The sequence below is a fragment of the Oncorhynchus gorbuscha genome, linkage group LG11 (genome assembly GCF_021184085.1).
Source record: "Oncorhynchus gorbuscha isolate QuinsamMale2020 ecotype Even-year linkage group LG11, OgorEven_v1.0, whole genome shotgun sequence".
NCBI lineage: Eukaryota > Metazoa > Chordata > Actinopteri > Salmoniformes > Salmonidae > Oncorhynchus > Oncorhynchus gorbuscha.
The window spans coordinates 36,734,801-36,750,833 of NC_060183.1; the positions used below are offsets into that span (position 1 = coordinate 36,734,801).

A 16,033-nucleotide genomic window follows, 5' to 3' on the forward strand; every position below is an offset into this window, starting at 1 on the left:
ACAAGCCACACAATACTAGTTAGAAGGTGAGGCGTTTGTGGGAAATCCCAGGACATTGTCACAAATGCCAAACTCAAGACAGTTGTGGGCTGACAAGTTGGTTACTCTTTCCCATTTAACAACTAAAGCCTTGCACAAAGTGTCTGAAATGACATGAATGGTTGGAGCTAGGAACTTCTATGACCCCTCTATGGAAAGCTGAGACTCTCACGAACACGTACATGTAGTCGATTCTGCCCTATACCGCTCACAAGCCACACAATACTAGTTAGAAGGTGAGGCGTTTGTGGGAAATCCCAGGACATTGTCACAAATGCCAAACTCAAGACAGTTGTTGGACCGCTGACAAGTTGGTTACTCTTTCCCATTTAACAACTAAAGCCTTGCACAAAGTGTCTGAAATGACATGAATGGTTGGTGCTAGGAACTTCTATGACCCCTCTATGGAAAGCTGAGACTCTCACGAACACGTACATGTAGTCGATTCTGCCCTATACTGCTCACAAGCCACACAATACTAGTTAGAAGGTGAGGCGTTTGTGGGAAATCCCAGGACATTGTCACAAATGCCAAACTCAAGACAGTTGTCGCTGACAAGTTGGTTACTCTTTCCCATTTAACAACTAAAGCCTTGCACAAAGTGTCGAAATGACATGAATGGTTGGTGCTAGGAACTTCTATGACCCCTCTATGGAAAGCTGAGACTCTCACGAACACGTACATGTAGTCGATTCTGCCCTATACCGCTCACAAGCCACACAATACTAGTTAGAAGGTGAGGCGTTTGTGGGAAATCCCAGGACATTGTCACAAATGCCAAACTCAAGACAGTTGTCGCTGACAAGTTGGTTACTCTTTCCCATTTAACAACTAAAGCCTTGCACAAAGTGTCGAAATGACATGAATGGTTGGTGCTAGGAACTTCTATGACCCCTCTATGGAAAGCTGAGACTCTCACACGAACACGTACATGAACACGTACATGTAGTCGATTCTGCCCTATACCTGCTCACAAGCCACACAATACTAGTTAGAAGGTGAGGCGTTTGTGGGAAATCCCAGGACATTGTCACAAATGCCAAACTCAAGACAGTTGTCGCTGACAAGTTGGTTACTCTTTCCCATTTAACAACTAAAGCCTTGCACAAAGTGTCTGAAATGACATGAATGGTTGGTGCTAGGAACTTCTATGACCCCTCTATGGAAAGCTGAGACTCTCACGAACACGTACATGTAGTCGATTCTGCCCTATACTGCTCACAAGCCACACAATACTAGTTAGAAGGTGAGGCGTTTGTGGGAAATCCCAGGACATTGTCACAAATGCCAAACTCAAGACAGTTGTCGCTGACAAGTTGGTTACTCTTTCCCATTTAACAACTAAAGCCTTGCACAAAGTGTCGAAATGACATGAATGGTTGGTGCTAGGAACTTCTATGACCCCTCTATGGAAAGCTGAGACTCTCACGAACACGTGTGTAGTCGATTCTGCCCTATACTGCTCACAAGCCACACAATACTAGTTAGAAGGTGAGGCGTTTGTGGGAAATCCCAGGACATTGTCACAAATGCCAAACTCAAGACAGTTGTCGCTGACAAGTTGGTTACTCTTTCCCATTTAACAACTAAAGCCTTGCACAAAGTGTCGAAATGACATGAATGGTTGGTGCTAGGAACTTCTATGACCCCTCTATGGAAAGCTGAGACTCTCACGAACACGTACATGTAGTCGATTCTGCCCTATACCGCTCACAAGCCACACAATACTAGTTAGAAGGTGAGGCGTTTTGGGAAATCCCAGGACATTGTCACAAATGCCAAACTCAAGACAGTTGTCGCTGACAAGTTGGTTACTCTTTCCCATTTAACAACTAAAGCCTTGCACAAAGTGTCGAAATGACATGAAAAGCTAGGAACTTCTATGACCCCTCTATGGAAAGCTGAGACTCTCACGAACACGACATGTAGTCGATTCTGCCCTGCCCTATACTGCTCACAAGCCACACAATACTAGTTAGAAGGTGAGGCGTTTGTGGGAAATCCCAGGACATTGTCACAAATGCCAAACTCAAGACAGTTGTCGCTGACAAGTTGGTTACTCTTTCCCATTTAACAACTAAAGCCTTGCACAAAGTGTCGAAATGACATGAATGGTTGGTGCTAGGAACTTCTATGACCCCTCTATGGAAAGCTGAGACTCTCACGAACACGTACATGTAGTCGATTCTGCCCTATACCGCTCACAAGCCACACAATACTAGTTAGAAGGTGAGGCGTTTGTGGGAAATCCCAGGACATTGTCACAAATGCCAAACTCAAGACAGTTGTCGCTGACAAGTTGGTTACTCTTTCCCATTTAACAACTAAAGCCTTGCACAAAGTGTCGTAAATGACATGAATGGTTGGAGCTAGGAACTTCTATGACCCCTCTATGGAAAGCTGAGACTCTCACGAACACGTACATACATGTAGTCGATTCTGCCCTATACTGCTCACAAGCCACACAATACTAGTTAGAAGGTGAGGCGTTTGTGGGAAATCCCAGGACATTGTCACAAATGCCAAACTCAAGACAGTTGTCGCTGACAAGTTGGTTACTCTTTCCCATTTAACAACTAAAGCCTTGCACAAAGTGTCGAAATGACATGAATGGTTGGTGCTAGGAACTTCTATGACCCCTCTATGGAAAGCTGAGACTCTCACGAACACGTACATGTTTTCGATTCTGCCCTTTACCTATGGGCTCACAAGCCACACAATACTAGTTAGAAGGTGAGGCGTTTGTGGGAAATCCCAGGACATTGTCACAAATGCCAAACTCAAGACAGTTGTCGACCTGACAAGTTGGTTACTCTTTCCCATTTAACAACTAAAGCCTTGCACAAAGTGTCTGAAATGACATGAATGGTTGGTGCTAGGAACTTCTATGACCCCTCTATGGAAAGCTGAGACTCTCACGAACACGTACATGTAGTCGATTCTGCCCTATACTGCTCACAAGCCACACAATACTAGTTAGAAGGTGAGGCGTTTGTGGGAAATCCCAGGACATTGTCACAAATGCCAAACTCAAGACAGTTGTCGCTGACAAGTTGGTTACTCTTTCCCATTTAACAACTAAAGCCTTGCACAAAGTGTCGGGCTTAAATCCTTCTAACAAAAAATGACATGAATGGTTGGTGCTAGGAACTTCTATGACCCCTCTATGGAAAGCTGAGACTCTCACGAACACGTACATGTAGTCGATTCTGCCCTATACCGCTCACAAGCCACACAATACTAGTTAGAAGGTGAGGCGTTTGTGGGAAATCCCAGGACATTGTCACAAATGCCAAACTCAAGACAGTTGTCGCTGACAAGTTGGTTACTCTTTCCCATTTAACAACTAAAGCCTTGCACAAAGTGTCGAAATGACATGAATGGTTGCATTGCTAGGAACTTCTATGACCCCTCTATGGAAAGCTGAGACTCTCACGAACACGTACATGTAGTCGATTCTCCTATACCGCTCACAAGCCACACAATACTAGTTAGAAGGTGAGGCGTTTGTGGGAAATCCCAGGACATTGTCACAAATGCCAAACTCAAGACAGTTGTCGGGCTGACAAGTTGGTTACTCTTTCCCATTTAACAACTAAAGCCTTGCACAAAGTGTAGAAATGACATGAATGGTTGGTGCTAGGAACTTCTATGACCCCTCTATGGAAAGCTGAGACTCTCACGAACACGTACATGTAGTCGATTCTGCCCTATACCGCTCACAAGCCACACAATACTAGTTAGAAGGTGAGGCGTTTGTGGGAAATCCCAGGACATTGTCACAAATGCCAAACTCAAGACAGTTGTCGCTGACAAGTTGGTTACTCTTTCCCATTTAACAACTAAAGCCTTGCACAAAGTGTCGAAATGACATGAATGGTTGGTGCTAGGAACTTCTATGACCCCTCTATGGAAAGCTGAGACTCTCACGAACACGTACATGTAGTCGATTCTGCCCTTACTGCTCACAAGCCACACAATACTAGTTAGAAGGTGAGGCGTTTGTGGGAAATCCCAGGACATTGTCACAAATGCCAAACTCAAGACAGTTGTCGCTGACAAGTTGGTTACTCTTTCCCATTTAACAACTAAAGCCTTGCACAAAGTGTCGAAATGACATGAATGGTTGGTGCTAGGAACTTCTATGACCCCTCTATGGAAAGCTGAGACTCTCACGAACACGTACATGTAGTCGATTCTGCCCTATACCGCTCACAAGCCACACAATACTAGTTAGAAGGTGAGGCGTTTGTGGGAAATCCCAGGACATTGTCACAAATGCCAAACTCAAGACAGTTGTCGCTGACAAGTTGGTTACTCTTTCCCATTTAACAACTAAAGCCTTGCACAAAGTGTCGAAATGACATGAATGGTTGGTGCTAGGAACTTCTATGACCCCTCTATGGAAAGCTGAGACTCTCACGAACACGTACATGTAGTCGATTCTGCCCTATACCTATACCTCTCACAAGCCACACAATACTAGTTAGAAGGTGAGGCGTTTGTGGGAAATCCCAGGACATTGTCACAAATGCCAAACTCAAGACAGTTGTCGCTGACAAGTTGGTTACTCTTTCCCATTTAACAACTAAAGCCTTGCACAAAGTGTCGAAATGACATGAATGGTTGGTGCTAGGAACTTCTATGACCCCTCTATGGAAAGCTGAGACTCTCACGAACACGTACATGTAGTCGATTCTGCCCTATTGCTCACAAGCCACACAATACTAGTTAGAAGGTGAGGCGTTTGTGGGAAATCCCAGGACATTGTCACAAATGCCAAACTCAAGACAGTTGTCGCTGACAAGTTGGTTACTCTTTCCCATTTAACAACTAAAGCCTTGCACAAAGTGTCGAAATGACATGAATGGTTGGTGCTAGGAACTTCTATGACCCCTCTATGGAAAGCTGAGACTCTCACGAACACGTACATGTAGTCGATTCTGCCCTATACTGCTCACAACACAATACTAGTTAGAAGGTGAGGCGTTTGTGGGAAATCCCAGGACATTGTCACAAATGCCAAACTCAAGACAGTTGTCGCTGACAAGTTGGTTACTCTTTCCCATTTAACAACTAAAGCCTTGCACAAAGTGTCGAAATGACATGAATGGTTGGAGCTAGGAACTTCTATGACCCCTCTATGGAAAGCTGAGACTCTCACGAACACGTACATGTAGTCGATTCTGCCCTATACCGCTCACAAGCCACACAATACTAGTTAGAAGGTGAGGCGTTTGTGGGAAATCCCAGGACATTGTCACAAATGCCAAACTCAAGACAGTTGTCGCTGACAAGTTGGTTACTCTTTCCCATTTAACAACTAAAGCCTTGCACAAAGTGTCGAAATGACATGAATGGTTGGTGCTAGGAACTTCTATGACCCCTCTATGGAAAGCTGAGACTCTCACGAACACGTACATGTAGTCGATTCTGAACACGTACTATATTCTGCCCTATACGCTCACAAGCCACACAATACTAGTTAGAAGGTGAGGCGTTTGTGGGAAATCCCAGGACATTGTCACAAATGCCAAACTCAAGACAGTTGTCGCTGACAAGTTGGTTACTCTTTCCCATTTAACAACTAAAAACAAAGTGTAAATGACTGAATGGTTGGTGCTAGGAACTTCTATGACCCCTCTATGGAAAGCTGAGACTCTCACGAACACGTACATGTAGTCGATTCTGCCCTTACCGCTCACAAGCCACACAATACTAGTTAGAAGGTGAGGCGTTTGTGGGAAATCCCAGGACATTGTCACAAATGCCAAACTCAAGACAGTTGTCGCTGACAAGTTGGTTACTCTTTCCCATTTAACAACTAAAGCCTTGCACAAAGTGTGAAATGACATGAATGGTTTAGGAACTTCTATGACCCCTCTATGGAAAGCTGAGACTCTCACGAACACGTACATGTAGTCGATTCTGCCCTATACCGCTCACAAGCCACACAAGCCACACACAATCTAGTTAGAAGGTGAGGCGTTTGTGGGAAATCCCAGGACATTGTCACAAATGCCAAACTCAAGACAGTTGTCGCTGACAAGTTGGTTACTCTTTCCCATTTAACAACTAAAGCCTTGCACAAAAAATGACATGAATGGTTCTAGGAACTTCTTCCCCTCTATGGAAAGCTGAGACTCTCACGAACACGTACATGTAGTCGATTCTGCCCTATACCGCTCACAAGCCACACAATACTAGTTAGAAGGTGAGGCGTTTGTGGGAAATCCCAGGACATTGTCACAAATGCCAAACTCAAGACAGTTAACGCTGACAAGTTGGTTACTCTTTCCCATTTAACAACTAAAGCCTTGCACAAAGAAAGACATGAATGGTTGGTGCTAGGAACTTCTATGACCCCTCTATGGAAAGCTGAGACTCTCACGAACACGTACATGTAGTCGATTCTGCCCTATACCGCTCACAAGCCACACAATACTAGTGAGAAGGTGAGGCGTTTGTGGGAAATCCCAGGACATTGTCACAAATGCCAAACTCAAGACAGTTGTCGCTGACAAGTTGGTTACTCTTTCCCATTTAACAAAAATTCAAAGTGTTGAAATGACATGAATGGTTGGAGCTAGGAACTTCTATGACCCCTCTATGGAAAGCTGAGACTCTCACGAACACGTACATGTAGTCGATTCTGCCCTATACTGCTCACAAGCCACACAATACTAGTTAGAAGGTGAGGCGTTTGTGGGAAATCCCAGGACATTGTCACAAATGCCAAACTCAAGACAGTTGTCGCTGACAAGTTGGTTACTCTTTCCCATTTAACAACTAAAGCCTTGCACAAAGTGTCGAAATGACATGAATGGTTGGTGCTAGGAACTTCTATGACCCCTCTATGGAAAGCTGAGACTCTCACGAACACGTACATGTAGTCGATTCTGCCCTATACCGCTCACAAGCCACACAATACTAGTTAGAAGGTGAGGCGTTTGTGGGAAATCCCAGGACATTGTCACAAATGCCAAACTCAAGACAGTTGTCGCTGACAAGTTGGTTACTCTTTCCCATTTAACAACTAAAGCCTTGCACAAAGTGTCGAAATTACATGTTCAAAACTTCTTGCATTGGCCGGGAATCGAACCCGGGCCTCCCGCGTGGCAGGCGAGAATTCTACCACTGAACAACCAATGCCTTGGAAACCTGAGTTAACCCCAAAGGCTGGCAATCGTATCATAAAGCTTTTTTCCAAAGAATATTTTCCACTTTGTGGGCTCAGCAACATTGTTCACCCTAAAAAAAAGCAGTCCTTTCTCCCCGTCGGGGAATTGAACCCCGGTCTCCCGCGTGACAGGCGGGGATACTCACCACTATACTAACGAGGAGCAGGTGTGTTGGACCTTTGAAAAAACGTGGAGCATTGGTACTAACCCTAAGTTTGGAGTGTCGGGCTTAAATCCTTCTAACAAAAATATCTGTAGAGACTGAATGGTTGGAGCTAGGAACTTCTATGACCCCTCTATGGAAAGCTGAGACTCTCACGAACACGTACATGTAGTCGATTCTGCCCTATACTGCTCACAAGCCACACAATACTAGTTAGAAGGTGAGGCGTTTGTGGGAAATCCCAGGACATTGTCACAAATGCCAAACTCAAGACAGTTGTCGCTGACAAGTTGGTTACTCTTTCCCATTTAACAACTAAAGCCTTGCACAAAGTGTCGAAATGACATGAATGGTTGGTGCTAGGAACTTCTATGACCCCTCTATGGAAAGCTGAGACTCTCACGAACACGTACATGTAGTCGATTCTGCCCTATACCGCTCACAAGCCACACAATACTAGTTAGAAGGTGAGGCGTTTGTGGGAAATCCCAGGACATTGTCACAAATGCCAAACTCAAGACAGTTGTCGCTGACAAGTTGGTTACTCTTTCCCATTTAACAACTAAAGCCTTGCACAAAGTGTCGAAATGACATGTCGAAATGACATTGGTGCTAGGAACTTCTATGACCCCTCTATGGAAAGCTGAGACTCTCACGAACACGTACATGTAGTCGATTCTGCCCTATACCGCTCACAAGCCACACAATACTAGTTAGAAGGTGAGGCGTTTGTGGGAAATCCCAGGACATTGTCACAAATGCCAAACTCAAGACAGTTGTCGCTGACAAGTTGGTTACTCTTTCCCATTTAACAACTAAAGCCTTGCACAAAGTGTCGAAATTACATGTTCAAAACTTCTTGCATTGGCCGGGAATCGAACCCGGGCCTCCCGCGTGGCAGGCGAGAATTCTACCACTGAACAACCAATGCCTTGGAAACCTGAGTTAACCCCAAAGGCTGGCAATCGTATCATAAAGCTTTTTTCCAAAGAATATTTTCCACTTTGTGGGCTCAGCAACATTGTTCACCCTAAAAAAAAGCAGTCCTTTCTCCCCGTCGGGGAATTGAACCCCGGTCTCCCGCGTGACAGGCGGGGATACTCACCACTATATACTAACGAGGAGCAGGTGTGTTGGACCTTTGAAAAAACGTGGAGCATTGGTACTAACCCTAAGTTTGGAGTGTCGGGCTTAAATCCTTCTAACAAAAATATCTGTAGAGACTGAATGGTTGGAGCTAGGAACTTCTATGACCCCTCTATGGAAAGCTGAGACTCTCACGAACACGTACATGTAGTCGATTCTGCCCTATACTGCTCACAAGCCACACAATACTAGTTAGAAGGTGAGGCGTTTGTGGGAAATCCCAGGACATTGTCACAAATGCCAAACTCAAGACAGTTGTCGCTGACAAGTTGGTTACTCTTTCCCATTTAACAACTAAAGCCTTGCACAAAGTGTCGAAATGACATGAATGGTTGGTGCTAGGAACTTCTATGACCCCTCTATGGAAAGCTGAGACTCTCACGAACACGTACATGTAGTCGATTCTGCCCTATACCGCTCACAAGCCACACAATACTAGTTAGAAGGTGAGGCGTTTAAATCCCAGGACATTGTCACAAATGCCAAACTCAAGACAGTTGTCGCTGACAAGTTGGTTACTCTTTCCCATTTAACAACTAAAGCCTTGCACAAAGTGTCGAAATGACATGAATGGTTGGTGCTAGGAACTTCTATGACCCCTCTATGGAAAGCTGAGACTCTCACGAACACGTACATGTAGTCGATTCTGCCCTATACCGCTCACAAGCCACACAATACTAGTTAGAAGGTGAGGCGTTTGTGGGAAATCCCAGGACATTGTCACAAATGCCAAACTCAAGACAGTTGTCGCTGACAAGTTGGTTACTCTTTCCCATTTAACAACTAAAGCCTTGCACAAAGTGTCGAAATTACATGTTCAAAACTTCTTGCATTGGCCGGGAATCGAACCCGGGCCTCCCGCGTGGCAGGCGAGAATTCTACCACTGAACAACCAATGCCTTGGAAACCTGAGTTAACCCCAAAGGCTGGCAATCGTATCATAAAGCTTTTTTCAAAGAATATTTTCCACTTTGTGGGCTCAGCAACATTGTTCACCCTAAAAAAAAGCAGTCCTTTCTCCCCGTCGGGGAATTGAACCCCGGTCTCCCGCGTGACAGGCGGGGATACTCACCACTATACTAACGAGGAGCAGGTGTGTTGGACCTTTGAAAAAACGTGGAGCATTGGTACTAACCCTAAGTTTGGAGTGTCGGGCTTAAATCCTTCTAACAAAAATATCTGTAGAGACTGAATGGTTGGAGCTAGGAACTTCTATGACCCCTCTATGGAAAGCTGAGACTCTCACGAACACGTACATGTAGTCGATTCTGCCCTATACTGCTCACAAGCCACACAATACTAGTTAGAAGGTGAGGCGTTTGTGGGAAATCCCAGGACATTGTCACAAATGCCAAACTCAAGACAGTTGTCGCTGACAAGTTGGTTACTCTTTCCCATTTAACAACTAAAGCCTTGCACAAAGTGTCGAAATGACATGAATGGTGGTGGAACTTCTATGACCCCTCTATGGAAAGCTGAGACTCTCACGAACACGTACATGTAGTCGATTCTGCCCTATACCGCTCACAAGCCACACAATACTAGTTAGAAGGTGAGGCGTTTGTGGGAAATCCCAGGACATTGTCACAAATGCCAAACTCAAGACAGTTGTCGCTGACAAGTTGGTTACTCTTTCCCATTTAACAACTAAAGCCTTGCACAAAGTGTCGAAATGACATGAATGGTTGGTGCTAGGAACTTCTATGACCCCTCTATGGAAAGCTGAGACTCTCACGAACACGTACATGTAGTCGATTCTGCCCTATACCGCTCACAAGCCACACAATACTAGTTAGAAGGTGAGGCGTTTGTGGGAAATCCCAGGACATTGTCACAAATGCCAAACTCAAGACAGTTGTCGCTGACAAGTTGGTTACTCTTTCCCATTTAACAACTAAAGCCTTGCACAAAGTGTCGAAATTACATGTTCAAAACTTCTTGCATTGGCGGAATCGAACCCGGGCCTCCCGCGTGGCAGGCGAGAATTCTACCACTGAACAACCAATGCCTTGGAAACCTGAGTTAACCCCAAAGGCTGGCAATCGTATCATAAAGCTTTTTTCCAAAGAATATTTTCCACTTTGTGGGCTCAGCAACATTGTTCACCTAAAAAAAAGCAGTCCTTTCTCCCCGTCGGGGAATTGAACCCCGGTCTCCCGCGTGACAGGCGGGGATACTCACCACTATACTAACGAGGAGCAGGTGTGTTGGACCTTTGAAAAAACGTGGAGCATTGGTACTAACCCTAAGTTTGGAGTGTCGGGCTTAAATCCTTCTAACAAAAATATCTGTAGAGACTGAATGGTTGGAGCTAGGAACTTCTATGACCCCTCTATGGAAAGCTGAGACTCTCACGAACACGTACATGTAGTCGATTCTGCCCTATACTGCTCACAAGCCACACAATACTAGTTAGAAGGTGAGGCGTTTGTGGGAAATCCCAGGACATTGTCACAAATGCCAAACTCAAGACAGTTGTCGCTGACAAGTTGGTTACTCTTTCCCATTTAACAACTAAAGCCTTGCACAAAGTGTTGAAATGACATGAATGGTTGGTGCTAGGAACTTCTATGACCCCTCTATGGAAAGCTGAGACTCTCACGAACACGTACATGTAGTCGATTCTGCCCTATACCGCTCACAAGCCACACAATACTAGTTAGAAGGTGAGGCGTTTGTGGGAAATCCCAGGACATTGTCACAAATGCCAAACTCAAGACAGTTGTCGCTGACAAGTTGGTTACTCTTTCCCATTTAACAACTAAAGCCTTGCACAAAGTGTCGAAATGACATGAATGGTTGGTGCTAGGAACTTCTATGACCCCTCTATGGAAAGCTGAGACTCTCACGAACACGTACATGTAGTCGATTCTGCCCTATACCGCTCACAAGCCACACAATACTAGTTAGAAGGTGAGGCGTTTGTGGGAAATCCCAGGACATTGTACAAATGCCAAACTCAAGACAGTTGTCGCTGACAAGTTGGTTACTCTTTCCCATTTAACAACTAAAGCCTTGCACAAAGTGTCGAAATTACATGTTCAAAACTTCTTGCATTGGCCGGGAATCGAACCCGGGCCTCCCGCGTGGCAGGCGAGAATTCTACCACTGAACAACCAATGCCTTGGAAACCTGAGTTAACCCCAAAGGCTGGCAATCGTATCATAAAGCTTTTTTCCAAAGAATATTTTCCACTTTGTGGGCTCAGCAACATTGTTCACCCTAAAAAAAAGCAGTCCTTTCTCCCCGTCGGGGAATTGAACCCCGGTCTCCCGCGTGACAGGCGGGGATACTCACCACTATACTAACGAGGAGCAGGTGTGTTGGACCTTTGAAAAAACGTGGAGCATTGGTACTAACCCTAAGTTTGGAGTGTCGGGCTTAAATCCTTCTAACAAAAATATCTGTAGAGACTGAATGGTTGGAGCTAGGAACTTCTATGACCCCTCTATGGAAAGCTGAGACTCTCACGAACACGTACATGTAGTCGATTCTGCCCTATACTGCTCACAAGCCACACAATACTAGTTAGAAGGTGAGGCGTTTGTGGGAAATCCCAGGACATTGTCACAAATGCCAAACTCAAGACAGTTGTCGCTGACAAGTTGGTTACTCTTTCCCATTTAACAACTAAAGCCTTGCACAAAGTGTTGAAATGACATGAATGGTTGGTGCTAGGAACTTCTATGACCCCTCTATGGAAAGCTGAGACTCTCACGAACACGTACATGTAGTCGATTCTGCCCTATACCGCTCACAAGCCACACAATACTAGTTAGAAGGTGAGGCGTTTGTGGGAAATCCCAGGACATTGTCACAAATGCCAAACTCAAGACAGTTGTCGCTGACAAGTTGGTTACTCTTTCCCATTTAACAACTAAAGCCTTGCACAAAGTGTTGAAATGACATGAATGGTTGGTGCTAGGAACTTCTATGACCCCTCTGAAAGCTGAGACTCTCACGAACACGTACATGTAGTCGATTCTGCCCTATACCGCTCACAAGCCACACAATACTAGTTAGAAGGTGAGGCGTTTGTGGGAAATCCCAGGACATTGTCACAAATGCCAAACTCAAGACAGTTGTCGCTGACAAGTTGGTTACTCTTTCCCATTTAACAACTAAAGCCTTGCACAAAGTGTGAAATGACATGAATGGTTGGTGCTAGGAACTTCTATGACCCCTCTATGGAAAGCTGAGACTCTCACGAACACGTACATGTAGTCGATTCTGCCCTATACCGCTCACAAGCCACACAATACTAGTTAGAAGGTGAGGCGTTTGTGGGAAATCCCAGGACATTGTCACAAATGCCAAACTCAAGACAGTTGTCGCTGACAAGTTGGTTACTCTTTCCCATTTAACAACTAAAGCCTTGCACAAAGTGTCGAAATTACATGTTCAAAACTTCTTGCATTGGCCGGGAATCGAACCCGGGCCTCGCAGGCGAGAATTCTACCACTGAACAACCAATGCCTTGGAAACCTGAGTTAACCCCAAAGGCTGGCAATCGTATCATAAAGCTTTTTTCCAAAGAATATTTTCCACTTTGTGGGCTCAGCAACATTGTTCACCCTAAAAAAAAGCAGTCCTTTCTCCCCGTCGGGGAATTGAACCCCGGTCTCCCGCGTGACAGGCGGGGATACTCACCACTATACTAACGAGGAGCAGGTGTGTTGGACCTTTGAAAAAACGTGGAGCATTGGTACTAACCCTAAGTTTGGAGTGTCGGGCTTAAATCCTTCTAACAAAAATATCTGTAGAGACTGAATGGTTGGAGCTAGGAACTTCTATGACCCCTCTATGGAAAGCTGAGACTCTCACGAACACGTACATGTAGTCGATTCTGCCCTATACTGCTCACAAGCCACACAATACTAGTTAGAAGGTGAGGCGTTTGTGGGAAATCCCAGGACATTGTCACAAATGCCAAACTCAAGACAGTTGTCGCTGACAAGTTGGTTACTCTTTCCCATTTAACAACTAAAGCCTTGCACAAAGTGTTGAAATGACATGAATGGTTGGTGCTAGGAACTTCTATGACCCCTCTATGGAAAGCTGAGACTCTCACGAACACGTACATGTAGTCGATTCTGCCCTATACCGCTCACAAGCCACACAATACTAGTTAGAAGGTGAGGCGTTTGTGGGAAATCCCAGGACATTGTCACAAATGCCAAACTCAAGACAGTTGTCGCTGACAAGTTGGTTACTCTTTCCCATTTAACAACTAAAGCCTTGCACAAAGTGTCGAAATGACATGAATGGTTGGTGCTAGGAACTTCTATGACCCCTCTATGGAAAGCTGAGACTCTCACGAACACGTACATGTAGTCGATTCTGCCCTATACTGCTCACAAGCCACACAATACTAGTTAGAAGGTGAGGCGTTTGTGGGAAATCCCAGGACATTGTCACAAATGCCAAACTCAAGACTTGTCGCTGACAAGTTGGTTACTCTTTCCCATTTAACAACTAAAGCCTTGCACAAAGTGTCGAAATTACATGTTCAAAACTTCTTGCATTGGCCGGGAATCGAACCCGGGCCTCCCGCGTGGCAGGCGAGAATTCTACCACTGAACAACCAATGCCTTGGAAACCTGAGTTAACCCCAAAGGCTGGCAATCGTATCATAAAGCTTTTTTCCAAAGAATATTTTCCACTTTGTGGGCTCAGCAACATTGTTCACCCTAAAAAAAAGCAGTCCTTTCTCCCCGTCGGGGAATTGAACCCCGGTCTCCCGCGTGACAGGCGGGGATACTCACCACTATACTAACGAGGAGCAGGTGTGTTGGACCTTTGAAAAAACGTGGAGCATTGGTACTAACCCTAAGTTTGGAGTGTCGGGCTTAAATCCTTCTAACAAAAATATCTGTAGAGACTGAATGGTTGGAGCTAGGAACTTCTATGACCCCTCTATGGAAAGCTGAGACTCTCACGAACACGTACATGTAGTCGATTCTGCCCTATACTGCTCACAAGCCACACAATACTAGTTAGAAGGTGAGGCGTTTGTGGGAAATCCCAGGACATTGTCACAAATGCCAAACTCAAGACAGTTGTCGCTGACAAGTTGGTTACTCTTTCCCATTTAACAACTAAAGCCTTGCACAAAGTGTTGAAATGACATGAATGGTTGGTGCTAGGAACTTCTATGACCCCTCTATGGAAAGCTGAGACTCTCACGAACACGTACATGTAGTCGATTCTGCCCTATACCGCTCACAAGCCACACAATACTAGTTAGAAGGTGAGGCGTTTGTGGGAAATCCCAGGACATTGTCACAAATGCCAAACTCAAGACAGTTGTCGCTGACAAGTTGGTTACTCTTTCCCATTTAACAACTAAAGCCTTGCACAAAGTGTCGAAATGACATGAATGGTTGGTGCTAGGAACTTCTATGACCCCTCTATGGAAAGCTGAGACTCTCACGAACACGTACATGTAGTCGATTCTGCCCTATACCGCTCACAAGCCACACAATACTAGTTAGAAGGTGAGGCGTTTGTGGGAAATCCCAGGACATTGTCACAAATGCCAAACTCAAGACAGTTGTCGCTGACAAGTTGGTTACTCTTTCCCATTTAACAACTAAAGCCTTGCACAAAGTGTCGAAATTACATGTTCAAAACTTCTTGCATTGGCCGGGAATCGAACCCGGGCCTCCCGCGTGGCAGGCGAGAATTCTACCACTGAACAACCAATGCCTTGGAAACCTGAGTTAACCCCAAAGGCTGGCAATCGTATCATAAAGCTTTTTTCCAAAGAATATTTTCCACTTTGTGGGCTCAGCAACATTGTTCACCCTAAAAAAAAGCAGTCCTTTCTCCCCGTCGGGGAATTGAACCCCGGTCTCCCGCGTGACAGGCGGGGATACTCACCACTATACTAACGAGGAGCAGGTGTGTTGGACCTTTGAAAAAACGTGGAGCATTGGTACTAACCCTAAGTTTGGAGTGTCGGGCTTAAATCCTTCTAACAAAAATATCTGTAGAGACTGAATGGTTGGAGCTAGGAACTTCTATGACCCCTCTATGGAAAGCTGAGACTCTCACGAACACGTACATGTAGTCGATTCTGCCCTATACTGCTCACAAGCCACACAATACTAGTTAGAAGGTGAGGCGTTTGTGGGAAATCCCAGGACATTGTCACAAATGCCAAACTCAAGACAGTTGTCGCTGACAAGTTGGTTACTCTTTCCCATTTAACAACTAAAGCCTTGCACAAAGTGTTGAAATGACATGAATGGTTGGTGCTAGGAACTTCTATGACCCCTCTATGGAAAGCTGAGACTCTCACGAACACGTACATGTAGTCGATTCTGCCCTATACCGCTCACAAGCCACACAATACTAGTTAGAAGGTGAGGCGTTTGTGGGAAATCCCAGGACATTGTCACAAATGCCAAACTCAAGACAGTTGTCACTAAAGCCTTGCACAAAGTGTCGAAATGACATGAATGGTTGGTGCTAGGAACTTCTATGACCCCTCTATGGAAAG

The 16,033-nt window shown here is 45.1% G+C and overlaps 14 non-coding genes across 14 annotated transcripts; all 14 read right to left on the reverse strand.

Moving 5' to 3' along the window:
• Nucleotides 1-7,120: 7,120 nt before the first annotated feature.
• On the reverse strand, nt 7,121-7,191 carry trnag-gcc. The gene has a single exon. It is a non-coding gene; the product is annotated as a tRNA-Gly (tRNA).
• Nucleotides 7,192-7,310: 119 nt separating this feature from the next.
• Nucleotides 7,311-7,382, reverse strand: trnad-guc. Its single transcript has one exon. It is a non-coding gene; the product is annotated as a tRNA-Asp (tRNA).
• Nucleotides 7,383-8,243: 861 nt separating this feature from the next.
• On the reverse strand, nt 8,244-8,314 carry trnag-gcc. The gene has a single exon. It is a non-coding gene; the product is annotated as a tRNA-Gly (tRNA).
• A 119-nt stretch (nt 8,315-8,433) lies between these two features.
• trnad-guc lies at nt 8,434-8,507 on the reverse strand. The gene has a single exon. It is a non-coding gene; the product is annotated as a tRNA-Asp (tRNA).
• An 850-nt stretch (nt 8,508-9,357) lies between these two features.
• On the reverse strand, nt 9,358-9,428 carry trnag-gcc. Its single transcript has one exon. It is a non-coding gene; the product is annotated as a tRNA-Gly (tRNA).
• Nucleotides 9,429-9,546: 118 nt separating this feature from the next.
• trnad-guc lies at nt 9,547-9,618 on the reverse strand. The gene has a single exon. It is a non-coding gene; the product is annotated as a tRNA-Asp (tRNA).
• Nucleotides 9,619-10,655: 1,037 nt separating this feature from the next.
• Nucleotides 10,656-10,727, reverse strand: trnad-guc. Its single transcript has one exon. It is a non-coding gene; the product is annotated as a tRNA-Asp (tRNA).
• Nucleotides 10,728-11,581: 854 nt separating this feature from the next.
• On the reverse strand, nt 11,582-11,652 carry trnag-gcc. The gene has a single exon. It is a non-coding gene; the product is annotated as a tRNA-Gly (tRNA).
• Nucleotides 11,653-11,771: 119 nt separating this feature from the next.
• On the reverse strand, nt 11,772-11,843 carry trnad-guc. Its single transcript has one exon. It is a non-coding gene; the product is annotated as a tRNA-Asp (tRNA).
• A 1,281-nt stretch (nt 11,844-13,124) lies between these two features.
• Nucleotides 13,125-13,196, reverse strand: trnad-guc. Its single transcript has one exon. It is a non-coding gene; the product is annotated as a tRNA-Asp (tRNA).
• Nucleotides 13,197-14,049: 853 nt separating this feature from the next.
• trnag-gcc lies at nt 14,050-14,120 on the reverse strand. Its single transcript has one exon. It is a non-coding gene; the product is annotated as a tRNA-Gly (tRNA).
• A 119-nt stretch (nt 14,121-14,239) lies between these two features.
• Nucleotides 14,240-14,311, reverse strand: trnad-guc. The gene has a single exon. It is a non-coding gene; the product is annotated as a tRNA-Asp (tRNA).
• Nucleotides 14,312-15,166: 855 nt separating this feature from the next.
• Nucleotides 15,167-15,237, reverse strand: trnag-gcc. The gene has a single exon. It is a non-coding gene; the product is annotated as a tRNA-Gly (tRNA).
• Nucleotides 15,238-15,356: 119 nt separating this feature from the next.
• On the reverse strand, nt 15,357-15,428 carry trnad-guc. Its single transcript has one exon. It is a non-coding gene; the product is annotated as a tRNA-Asp (tRNA).
• Nucleotides 15,429-16,033: the final 605 nt, after the last annotated feature.